Source organism: Penaeus vannamei, chromosome 25 (genome assembly GCF_042767895.1).
Source record: "Penaeus vannamei isolate JL-2024 chromosome 25, ASM4276789v1, whole genome shotgun sequence".
Classification (NCBI taxonomy): domain Eukaryota; kingdom Metazoa; phylum Arthropoda; class Malacostraca; order Decapoda; family Penaeidae; genus Penaeus; species Penaeus vannamei.
Genome location: NC_091573.1, coordinates 458,778 through 471,277, shown reverse-complemented (window position 1 = coordinate 471,277; position 12,500 = coordinate 458,778). Strand labels below are relative to the sequence as shown.

The 12,500-nt window shown below is 40.3% G+C and overlaps 1 protein-coding gene across 1 annotated transcript in view; it reads right to left on the bottom strand.

Moving 5' to 3' along the window:
* Nucleotides 1-12,500, bottom strand: part of Unc-115a (Uncoordinated 115a) — a 374,086-nt gene that overhangs the window by 180,054 nt on the left and 181,532 nt on the right. The gene's annotated exons all lie outside the window — the stretch shown is intronic.

Below are 12,500 nucleotides of genomic sequence, written 5' to 3'. Positions count from 1 at the left end.
GGAGGGAGGGAGAGGGAGAGGTAGGGAGAGGGAGGGAGAGGGAGGGAGAGGAGGGAGGGAACCCAGCTCCGCAAGGTCAGTAGGTTGGCGTGGACGGAGCCAGGTGAGGATAGAAGGTCCGGTGACACCTGCAGTGTACTGTGGGTAAAGTACGCGTGCGTGAGTGTAACTGAATAAATACGTGCGCCATTATATGTACGTTTGCGTGAGTTGTGCTCTGCTTGCGTGTGTGTTTTCACTCCAATCTTGTCTATGGCGTGTGCGTGACTGTCTGCATATCCCCATGTACGTAACTGCATGCTTCCGTGACTGCAGAGACAAATGTGTACACGCCCATAGGCCTTCGCTAAACACACAGTACAATCGTACGCTGAAGTTACACACGACGCCCGCATTCGAATAGGCCTATCTCTTACAGGCTTAAAATAAATAGACAAATAGATAGCCAGATAATAGGCCTATCTATTACAGGCTGAAAAATAAGTAGATAAAGAAATAGACAGATAACTTGATAGGTAGGTAGATAGATCGGCAAATAAATAGATACACAAATATAAACAAATAATCATTTCTGAAACTGCGACATTTGTCAAAATTGTTTGTAATGACAGTAACAATAATAGTGATATTGACATTGATGATGGTGGTGATAATAACAATAACAATAATGATATCATTAATAATAATAATAACAGTAACAATAATATTGATGATTATATCTATAACATTAATAATAATGTCAATAACATTAATAATATCATCAAAATTATCATTAATGATAATGGTGAAACATAAATAATGATAATAATATGAATAACAATAAGGATGATGATGATGATAACAACAATAACAAAAAAATAACAATAACAATGACAACAATACCAATATTTACCCTTCCCCTGTCATTGCCCCAATAGTACACGAAATACGAACAGAATTACAAGAAGTACATGATAACACGAGCAAATTATGCAAATTGGCTGTAATGGTAAAGTACCTGTATCCCTTTTGAGACAACCATTACCCATAAAGGCTTTCAATCACGTAAATTAACCACATGTTCTGCTATTATGAATGGGATAACAGACATGCATATTTCGATCCTTATGTTCCGTGTCCTCCATTCACAATCCAGGACATGTCTTTTATCATCATATTTCCATTTTTCTTTTCTTTATTTATTTATTAATTTATCAGTTTATATTACAGTCCGAACGTATATATATATATATATATATATATATATATATATATATATATATATATATATATATATATATATATATATATATATATATATATATATATATATATATATATATATATATATATATATATATATATATATATATATACAGTCGAACGTATATATATATATATATATATATATATATATATATATATATATATATATATATATATATATATATATATATATCTATATTTTGGCTAAGTGGGAAATGTAAACACAGCAAGATAACGTCTTTTATCCTCATAATTCCATTTTTCTTTTCTTTATTTCTATTCATTTATCGGTTTATATTACAGTCCGAACGTCACGAATTCGTAAACATGAAATAAATCTATATTTTGGCAAAGTGGGAAATGTAAACACAGCAAGATAATATCGATTTAGGTTCGGCGAATCCGCAGGGCTAAAATGAAATCGGATTCATGCCATCCGCGGGGCTAATGTGAAATCGATTCCAGATTATGGAGGGCGTTTGAAATATGGAGCAGGAGGGCGGATTTAAGTGTTTACACTGGTATTGCTGGTATCGATGTTATAAGGATTTCCATGTTCTGTGCCAGTGATGCTATGGTAATATATATACATACATACAGACATGCATATATATATATATATATATATATATATATATATATATATATATATATATATATGTGTGTGTGTGTGTGTGTGTGTGTGTGTGTGTGTGTGTGTGTGTGTGTGTGTGTGTGTGTGTGGGTGTGGGTGTGTGCGTGTGGGTACGTGTGTGTGTGTGTGTGTGTGTGTGTGTGTGTGTGTGTGTGTGTGTGTGTGTGTGTGTGTGTGTGTGTGTGTGTGTGTGTGTGTGTGTGTGTGTGTGTGTGTGTGTATGTGTGTGTGTGTATTTATATATGTGTATGTATGTATGTATATATACAAATATATATGTATATATTTACATACATATACATGCATACATACACACACACACACACATATATATATATATATATATATATATATATATATATATATATATATATACTGTGACTAGTTTTTTTCTGGAATTTTTAGCATATCCTGAGTTATTTTTCCTAAGTTGCCAAATCCCTGGAATATTTTTGTTATCATTTTTCCCGGATTTTTCTGTCGGCATTTTTTATTTTTTCGTATCTCAAATATTTACCGGCTTCTGAAATCCTTTGTTATTTTCCTGGAGCTGATTCTGCTTTGAATATTTATTAAGGCTCTATTGATGATAGTGATGAATGATAGTGATGATGATGATGGTGATGATAGTGATGATGGTGGTGATGATGGTGATGATTATGGTGGTGATGATGGTGATGATGGTGGTGATGATGATGATGGTGATGATGATGATGGTGATGATGATGATGGTGATGATGATTGATGGTGATGATGATGGTGATGATTATGATTATGATGATGATGATGATAATGATAATAATGATGATGATGGTGATGATTATGATTATGATGATGATGTTGATGATAATGATAATAATGATGATGATGGTGATGATGATGATTAATGATGATGATAATAATAATAATAATAATAATGATAATAGTAATGATGATAATGATAATGATGACGAACGCGATGTTGATACTGACATCCATAACACTAACACTGAAATCATATTGAAAAGATACCACAGTTATAACAACAAACCCAACGACCCCTCCCCCCTCTCTCACCCCCTCCCCATCCCAGAAATCCTTATCTTTCTCCGAATATCAACCTCGCATATCATTATCTTGCCCCGATTCCCCAAAAGCCTAAAAAAAAGCCTTCGAAATCAAAGCCTCTAAAAGCCAGGCCAATGAGATCCATGGCGTCTCAACGGCTTCACGAAATAGTAAGCAAGTGAAAGATTGCAATGGCTGAGGTTCCCTTTTCTTCTTGCAATTGCAATAGCTGGGGTCCCTCTTCTTCTTGCAATTGCAATAGATGGGGTCCCTTTTCCTCTTGATTGCAATGGCCGAGGTTCCCTTTTCTTCTTGCAATTGCAATGACTGAGGTCCCCTTTTCTTCTTGATTGCAATGGCTGAGGTTCCATTTTCTTCTTGATTGCAATGGCTGAGGTTCCCTTTTCCTCTTGCAATTGCTAAGGCTTTCTTCTTCTTCCTTGCAACTGCTGAGATATTTTTCCTCTTTGGCGGTTTGTCGGAACACTTCAGTTCTCGGAAATTCGGTGTTTCGGACATGCCACTGAAGGCGGGTGTGGGCTGGAGGGCTCGTGTCTCGCTCCCCTTCTTGGGATTGGTCGTTCTTATTTCGTTTTGTTTTTGTTTTTCTTGCGTTTTCATGTAGGTCTCTCTCTCTCTCCCTTTTTTATTATTATCATTATTTTTTATTATTTATTTTTTTTTTGCTTATCTGCCCCTTCCACTTCTCTCTGTTTCTTTCTTACTCTCGTTTTCTGTTTGCATATCTATCTATGTTTGTCCTTTCTACACACGCATACACATATAAACATATGTATAAATGTATATATATATATATATATATATATATATATATATATATATATATATATATATATATATATATATATATATATATATATATATATATATATCTTTATCTATCACAATCTATCTATCTAACTCTATCCATTCGTAAGCTCACGCACAACGTTTGTTCCGTTCACAGTTGTTGTACTAATTATTGATTCTAAGAACCTATATTTAGCGCTGGAGCAAGGTAGTGCGAACTCACACACACGCACACATACACACACATAAACACGTACACACACATACACACACACACTTGCAGACACACACACACACTTGCACATACACACATTTGCACACACACACACACACACACACACACACACACACACACACACACTTGGACACATACACACACTTGCACACACACTTGCACATACACACACACACACACATACACACACACACACACACACACACACACACACACACACACACACATACACACACACACACACACACTTGCACACACACACACACACACACACATACACACACTTGCACACAAACACACACACTTGCACACACACACACATACATACACACACTTGCACATACACACACACACACTTGCACAAACACACACACACACTTGCACACACACACACACACACACACACACATACACACACACATACATACACACAAACACATACACACACACACTTGCACACACACACACTTGCACACACACACACACACACACGCACACACTCACACACCCGCACAGTCATCAATATCATAGCTCTGACAACAGTATTTTTGCCTCAAGAATTTTGTTCAGTTTGCTTCTTTATAAATGTTCATGCGTTTGGAATGTGTTCTTGAAGTCTTTGAATATTGTTATCATGACTTCCATTATTGATATTATCATCATTGTTATTTTTATCTGTTTTGTCATCATCATCATCATCTGCATTATCATTATTACTTTTATTATTATCATTATTACGTTTATTATTGTTTTTTATGATTATTATCATTATCTTTATTATCATTATCATTTTATCATTACTAATATTATCATCATTATTACTATCATCATTATCATTATTATCATTGTATACATTATCACTATTTTTATTATCATCATTACCATGGTTATCATTATCATCATTATTACCATTACCATCATCATCATCGTTTCCATTATCACCACAACTTCCATACTTATCCTTTAATCCTCTTTCCTCCTATTATCCATTCCACTTTCATTTCTTCTTTTCCACTCATAACAAAGACGTTGACTTAATCCCTTTAAAGATGTTTATTTTTAAAGATGTTTACTTATTTAAAGATGTTTATTGATTTAAAGATGTCTATTTTTAAAGATGATTATTTATTTAAAGATGTTTATTTTTAAAGATGTTTATTTTTAAAGATGTTTATTTTTAAAGATGTTTATTTATTTAAAGATGTTTATTGTTCAAGATGTTTATTTATTTAAAGATGTTTATTTTTAAAGATGTTTATTTATTTAAAGATGTTTATTTATTTAAAGATGTTAATTTATTTAAAGATGTTTATTGTTCAAGATGTTTATTTATTTAAAGATGTTTATTTTTAAAGATGTTTATCTATTTAAAGAAGTTTATTTTTAAAGATGATTATTTATTTAAAGATGTTTATTTTTAAAGATGTTTATTTTTAAAGATGTTTATTTTTAAAGATGTTTATTTTTAAAGATTATTTTTAAAGATGTTGATTTATTTAAAGATGTTTATTTATTTAAAGATGTTTATTTTTAAAGATGTTTATTCATTTAAGATGTTTATTTTTAAAGATGTTTATTTTTAAAGATGTTTATTTTTAAAGATGTTTATTTTTAAAGATGTTTATTTATTTAAAGATGTTTATTTTTAAAGATAAACATTTTTAAATATGTTTATTTATTTAAAGATGTTTATTTTTAAAGATGCTTATTTATTTAAAGAAGTTTATTTTTAAAGATGTTTATTTATTTAAAGATGTTTATCTATTTAAAGATGTTTATTGTTATCTTATTCGAGGGAACCTGACGTATCCCAAGATGCGTCATCAAGATCCATTTTTTTTTTATAAACAAATTAATTAAGATCTTGTTTACGCATCAAAGTCATGTACGTGAATCATGCTGTTGTAGGAGGGGCTTGTATTACGGTTTCTCTTCGCTGTACGGTTGTATTTTATGAAACTTTTTGGTGTATTTTACTTGTTTGTTTGTTTGTTGATTTGTTGTGTTTGTTTTTTGTATTTGTTTGTTTATTTGTTGTTTATGTTTACTTATTTGTTGTATTTGTTTGTATTGTTATATTTGTTTACATATTTTCTGTATTTGTTTACATAATTGTAATCTTTGTTTAAAATTTTTACTCTATCTGTTTATGCAGTTGTATTTGTTTACTTATTTGCTGCATTTGTTTACCTGTTGAAGTACGTTACCGATTACTACTTTTTTTTTTTTTAAGAACTTGGTCTGGACTGACTCTCCTTGGCCTCGAGGACTCTGCTTACGAGGCCGATTGCTGTTTACTGAAGCCAGTCTGTTTACACGGAGGGCACGAGCCACTGGGGTAGGGGTGGGGTGGGGTAGGGGTGGGGTAGGGGTGGGGTGGGGGAGGGGAGGGATTAATGGTATGGGGCGTTTTTACCTGTGCTTTCTCGTCTCTCTTTTTGGTCTTTCTCTTTTTATTTTTTGGTCTTTGTGTCTGATTTTATGCGATGGGTTTTCAGATTTTTTGTTATGTGCTTTTTTTTTTTTTTTTTGCTTTCTTTTCTTTGTTGTCTGTCCTCTTTAGTTTCTTTTCCACTCCTTTTTTTCTCTCTCTCTCCCCCTTCTCTCTCTCTCTCTCTCTCTCCCTTCTCTCTCCCTCCCCCCTCTCTCTCTCTCTCCCTCCCCCTCCCTCTCGCTCTCTCTCTCATTACTGTCTCTTCCTCTCTTCAAATCGCTCTTTGTCTTACACATTCTTGTTTCTTTAGATTTCTCTCATTCTATATTTTTTTCGGTTCACTCAATCGCTGCTTTCATCTTTTACGTCTTTGTTCGAAATTGTTCTCCTTCTTTTAGTCTTCTGTGATCTTGCGTTTGGATATCTTTTCTCTTTATCTTAATTATTATCATCTTTATTATTAGGTCTTATTCTAGCTTTATCTTTCCCTCATCTCTCTTTGCACTTCTATCATCCTTTGGTTCTCTTGCTTCTCTTGCTTCTAATCCCTTTGCTATTACTACTCTTTCAGTTCCGCCTTCCCATTTTTTTTGTTCTCTTCGTCATCTTCTTCCCCCTCCTCCTTCTATTTTTTCCTCCTTCCCTTCCCAGCCACTCCTTGGGTGACGTCATCCTTGCTTTCGTCCAACTCCTCACTCCACGCGGGGCCCCTTTCCTCCTCCTCCTCCACCTCCTCCTTCTCCTTCATCATCCTGTTCCTCCTCCTTCTCCTCCTCTCCTTTTCCATCGTCTACCCTCTCCTCCTTCACCTCCTTCCCCCTCCTCCCTCATCTTCCTTCCCTTCCACCGTCTTCCTCTTCCTCCTCCCTCTCTCTTCCTTCCCCTCCTCCCTCACCTCTTTTCGCCTCTCCTCCCTCACCTCTTTTCCCCTCCCTCCTCCCCTCCCCCTAGCCACCCCACCTGCCGCCCCTGCCCTCTAAAAATGGAGGTAAATCCCCTCGGTCCTCCTCCTCGCCCTAGCATTCCGAACCCGCGCGCCCGTTAGCCGCAGCGTCTCGTTCCCGCCGACTTATTATTAGATTTCCATTGCCGAAGCTTTCAGTGTGCGGGCAGACGGGGCGGCGGAGGCTCGTCGTCGTCTGCGCTCGCTCGGATATTTCCTTTCGGTGGAGGGGAGGGGTGGGGAGGGGGCGAGGGATGGGGAGGGGGGAAAGGGGAAGATGAGGGGGAGGGGGCGAGGGATGGGGAGAAGGGGAAAGGGAGGGAGGGGGCGAGGATGGGGAGGGGAAAGGGAGGAGGGAAGGGTGGGGAGAAGGATAGGGGAGGAGGGGAGGATAGGGGAAGAGACGAAGGAGGCGAGAGGGAGGCAGAGGGATGAAAGGAGAAGAAAGGGAGGCAAAGATACACGAACAGGGACAGAAAAATGAAATCGACGAGGAAGCGAAGAAAGTAATATCAAAATAAATAAATAAATAAAGAAAAGCCGGTCCGTCTCGCCTTCATCCCCCGCTGACACTTTGGTCTCCGATGACTATTCGGTCCTGCGAAGCGCCTCCGGATTCGGTGAACGGCGACGAACGGCCGAGCTGGTCGTTCGGCGGCGCGAGAGGGCGTGTCGGGGCAGCGGAGACGAGCGGAATTTCGGGGGGAAGTGCCCGTAATTCCTTCCCTCTTTCTCTCTCTCTCTTTCTGTCTGTCTTTCTCTGTCTCTGTCTCTGTCTCTGTCTCTCTCTCTCTCTCTCTCTCTGTCTCTCTCTCTCTCTCTCTCTCTCTCTCTCCCTCTCGTCCTGTACTTCCTCTTTCTCTAATGGTGTCTCGGTCTGTTCGTAACTCTCTCTCTTTCTCTCTCTTCCTTTCTCCCCTTTTCCCAGCGATCCGTCCGCGCGGAATGACCACGAATGTATCCTCGATCACCACAATAAAGCTCTTCCGACGTAGCAGGATCAGCTGTCTGCCCCCCCCCCTCTCTCCCTTCCTCATACACACATATACACAGGTCTCCCTCCCTCTCTCCTCCCTCCTACCCCCTCCATCCCCTCTCTCCTCCCCCCATCCCCTCCCTCCTCCCCCCATCCCCTCCCTTCTCCCCCCCCCATCCCCTCCCTCCTCCCCCATCCCCCCCTTCCTCCGCCGGCCGGACGTGCAGCGCTGCCACGACGTACGACATTTGTTGCCCTTGCAATATTCACCGTCGCCGTCTGTGTTCCGTTCCACTTAGCGGATCGACGACGAGGTTGTGTCGCTGGCTCATTCGCCCTCCTCCTTGCCTCCTCTTTCTCTTGCTCTTCCTTCCTCTTGAAACTTCCCCGAGTAGGACATTTCGCCGATCCGCACGACATGGCGCCGTTAGTTCCCTGTCTTTACGGGGTTACTATTCCGCTCTTCAATTCTCATTCCTCCTCCTTCCTTTTTTCTTCCCCTAAATTGAACGCGTTTCCTTTTGAACAGGGAGAGTGTAAAAATAGCCGTGGTGAGCTCAACAGAGAGGGTAAAAGACTGGCGTGTATGGTTGTTCTCGGCGCCTCGTAAACATTAAAGGGAGCTGAGGCGACGACGCGACTTTGGGAGGGTTTAAATATACTTCTTTCCAAGATCTTTTTTTTTATCTTTTGTTAAAATCCTATGACGGCAACCTCGAAAACATGAAAAAACATTGCAAAACCCGAAGGTCATTTCGCAACATGCCATATATATGTAACGATAAAAAAAATACGTGTGGGGAAATAAAGCAAGAGAAAAAGCGAGCGCCGCAATTGTTGACATTTCAAGAAACGGCGGGAAGAAGTTGCCCGCGATGACGTCATCATCCGGGGATGACTCACACGCCGTGCATAAGAAAAAAGACAAAAAAGAGCACACACCCCGACGACACGCTTCGCCGGCTTCTAGTTATCTCTTATCTCACGCTCAAATCCTTCAGCATATCACGTTCGGGGTTTAAACAAATCAAAAAGGGGAAACGAGCTTAAAAAAGGGGCGTGTCCTCTCTCTCTCGACAGGGCAAAACCTCCCGACAATTGTCCCCACAAAATGAGACGTAGTTTCCCGTTTATCAATAAAGACAGAAATGAGAGTGTGAGAATAAAGAGAGAAAGAGAGTGTGAGAGCAAGGAAGAATTCAGGAAGAGGAGAGAGAGAGAGGGAGAGAAGTCCTGCTGTCAAGTAGACGCGAAAATCCGGCAATAAAATGGCCACGTTCTGCCATGACACTCCGGCCGTCTGGGGGATTAGGGCCATGTGCTCGGGCGGGATTTACTCTGTGAATTAAAGGAGGGATTTCCTCTATGAATGAAGTGAAGGATTTGGGATATGAATGATTGTAGATTTTCTTTCCATGGACATATTTGATTTTTTCTGGTACGATCACAGATTTCGTATGAATGAATGAGAGAGAGAGAGAGAGAGAGAGAGAGAGAGAGAGAGAGAGAGAGAGAGAGAGAGAGAGAGAGAGAGGGGGGGGGGAGAGGGAGAGGGAGAGGGAGGAGAGGAGAGGGAGAGGGAGAGAGAGAGAAGAGAGGAGAGAGAGAGGAGAGAGAGAGAGAGAGAGAGAGAGAGAGAGAGAGAGAGAGAGAGAGAGAGAGAGAGAGAGAGAGAGAGGAGAGAGAGAGAGAGAGGAGAGTGAGAGAGAGACAGAGGGGCAGAGAGAGAGAGAGAGAGAGAGAGAGAGAGAGAGAGAGAGAGAGAGAGAGAGAGAGAGAGAGAGAGAGACAGAGAGAGAGAGAGAGAGAGAGAGAGAGAGAGAGAGAGAGAGAGAGGAGAGAGAGAGAGAGAGAGAGAGAGAGAGAGAGAGAGAGAGAAGAGAGAGAGAGAGAGAGAGAGAGAGAGAGAGAGAGAGAGAGAGAGAGTGAGAATAAAGATAAATTGAGGTATTAAATTCATTTCATGGCACCTTAACCCTTTTTATTGCATTAGGGGCGTCGGAACTTTACGCAACTTTTTTTCTATCTCTCTCCTTCTATCTCTAGCTGTCCGTCGGCTCATCTTTCCCTCCCTCTCTCTCTCTCTTTTACTTCTCTCTCTGTCTCTTCCTCTCTCTCGATACCTCCCCCCTCCCCCATCTCTCTCTATCTATCTATCTCTCCCTCTCTATCCATCTCTCTTCCCTCACCCTCTCTCTCCTCTCTCTCTCTCTCTCTCTCTCTCTCTCTCTCTCTCTCTCTCTCTCTCTCTCTCTCTCTCTCTCTCTCTCCCTCCCTCTCTCTCTTTCTCTCTCTCTCCCTCTCCCTCTCCCAGACCTCCAGTGAGCCGCGTCATCTGATACCAAAATGATGGACCCAAGAACTCGGCTTCGCTTCTCCCTGCCTACTGTTATCGCTTCTGTTGTTTTTTTTATAGCTATTGTTTATTGCCACAACAAAAGATCAATGGCGGGAGGGCGGGGGGAGGGGGGGCGGGCTGGGAGAGGGAGGACTGGTCATTTGCTTCGTTTTGTTGTTTCTCTTCACGCGAGTCCAAGAGGAGGAGGAGAAGCAACAGGAGGTTTTGGGGATTTTAAGGACGGAATATTATCGATTTATGTAACTATTGCTTCTTGGAGTTGGTGATTCACTTCTCCGTGTTCTTCCCTTCCCCCATCCTCGGCCTCTCCTTCGTTCTCTTCTCCTTTTCTCCTTCCTTTGTCTTCATTTTTCTTTTCGTCCTCTCTCTCTTCTCCTAATTCTCCTCTCCATCTTCTCACTCTGTCCTCCCTCTTCTCCGCCTCCTCCTCCTCGTCCTTCTAATACCTCCTCCTCCTTCGTTTTTCTCCTCCTCCTCCTCCTTGTCCCTAATCCGCCTTCTCCTCTCCTCCTATCTCCTCCTTCGCCTCCCTCCCTCCCTCCCCCTCCTCCCCCACCCACCCCATCTCCGCCCAAAGATGCTCCGTCTCGTCTTGAAGCGAGAAGCTGCGAGCCGGAAACGGGAGAGCAATTTCCATCGTGTTTATCTTTGAGGAAAGTTTACCTTACATTTTTCTTCCTTCTAACGCTACTTTTTTTATGATGATGAAAATTGTGGTCGACATTTACATTTTCTCGTTTTCATACTTTTTTTGAGAGTAGTTTAAAATGATGCCCTTTGTATTCCGGTGTTCCAGTACTCTTTAAAGTGAACTTTCTTTATTCTTCATAATTCACTCTTCATAATCATTACCGTTCTTACTATCACCATTATCATGATCAACATTAACGTTATTTATATCAGTATCATCACCAGCAACATTCTTATCATCATTACTATCCTCAACATCATCATCATCACCATCATTACCAAAACCAGAATTATTAATTTCTCAAGTCCCCCCTCCTTTCGCCAGCGTCTCCAAAAAGAAAACGGGATAACAGTGTTTACCTTAAAATCCGTAACAACAACTCCATCGCTTTAAAAGGAGTTATGAGACGAACGAAAGATTTTGATGATGGAGGAGTAGCCAGGGAGAGTAGACGTACATACTTATACGCACATATACTCACACGTATACGCATAGACATATGTGCATGTGTTTTTACAAAGGGGTTCACATATACGCTCATATGTAACCACAAATGCACACAAGATTTTGAATGCATACATGTACGCACATGTTTTCACATAGACGCATATGTACTTACACGTGAACGAATATACGCACATACAAGTAAGCAGTCATACGAACCCACAAGTATACCCTCATGTAAACACACTCATATATACATAAACACATGCATGTAAACACTTGCACATGCACACACGTATAAGCACTTACATGGAAACATTCACACGCACACAAACACATTCACACAAACTCACATACACACATACACACATACTCACACAAATACAGATCCACACAAACTCACAAACACACACGCACATGTCCACATCCACACAAATTCACATACGCACATGCCCACACCCACACAAACTCACAAACACACACGTACATTCCCACATCCACACAAACTCACAAACACACATACGCACATGCCCACATCCACACAACCACACAAACACACACACGCACATGCCCACATCCACACAAATTTACATACGCACATACCCACATCCACACAACCACACAAACACACATACGCAGAAGCCCCCCCCCCCACACACACACAAACTCATACACACACATA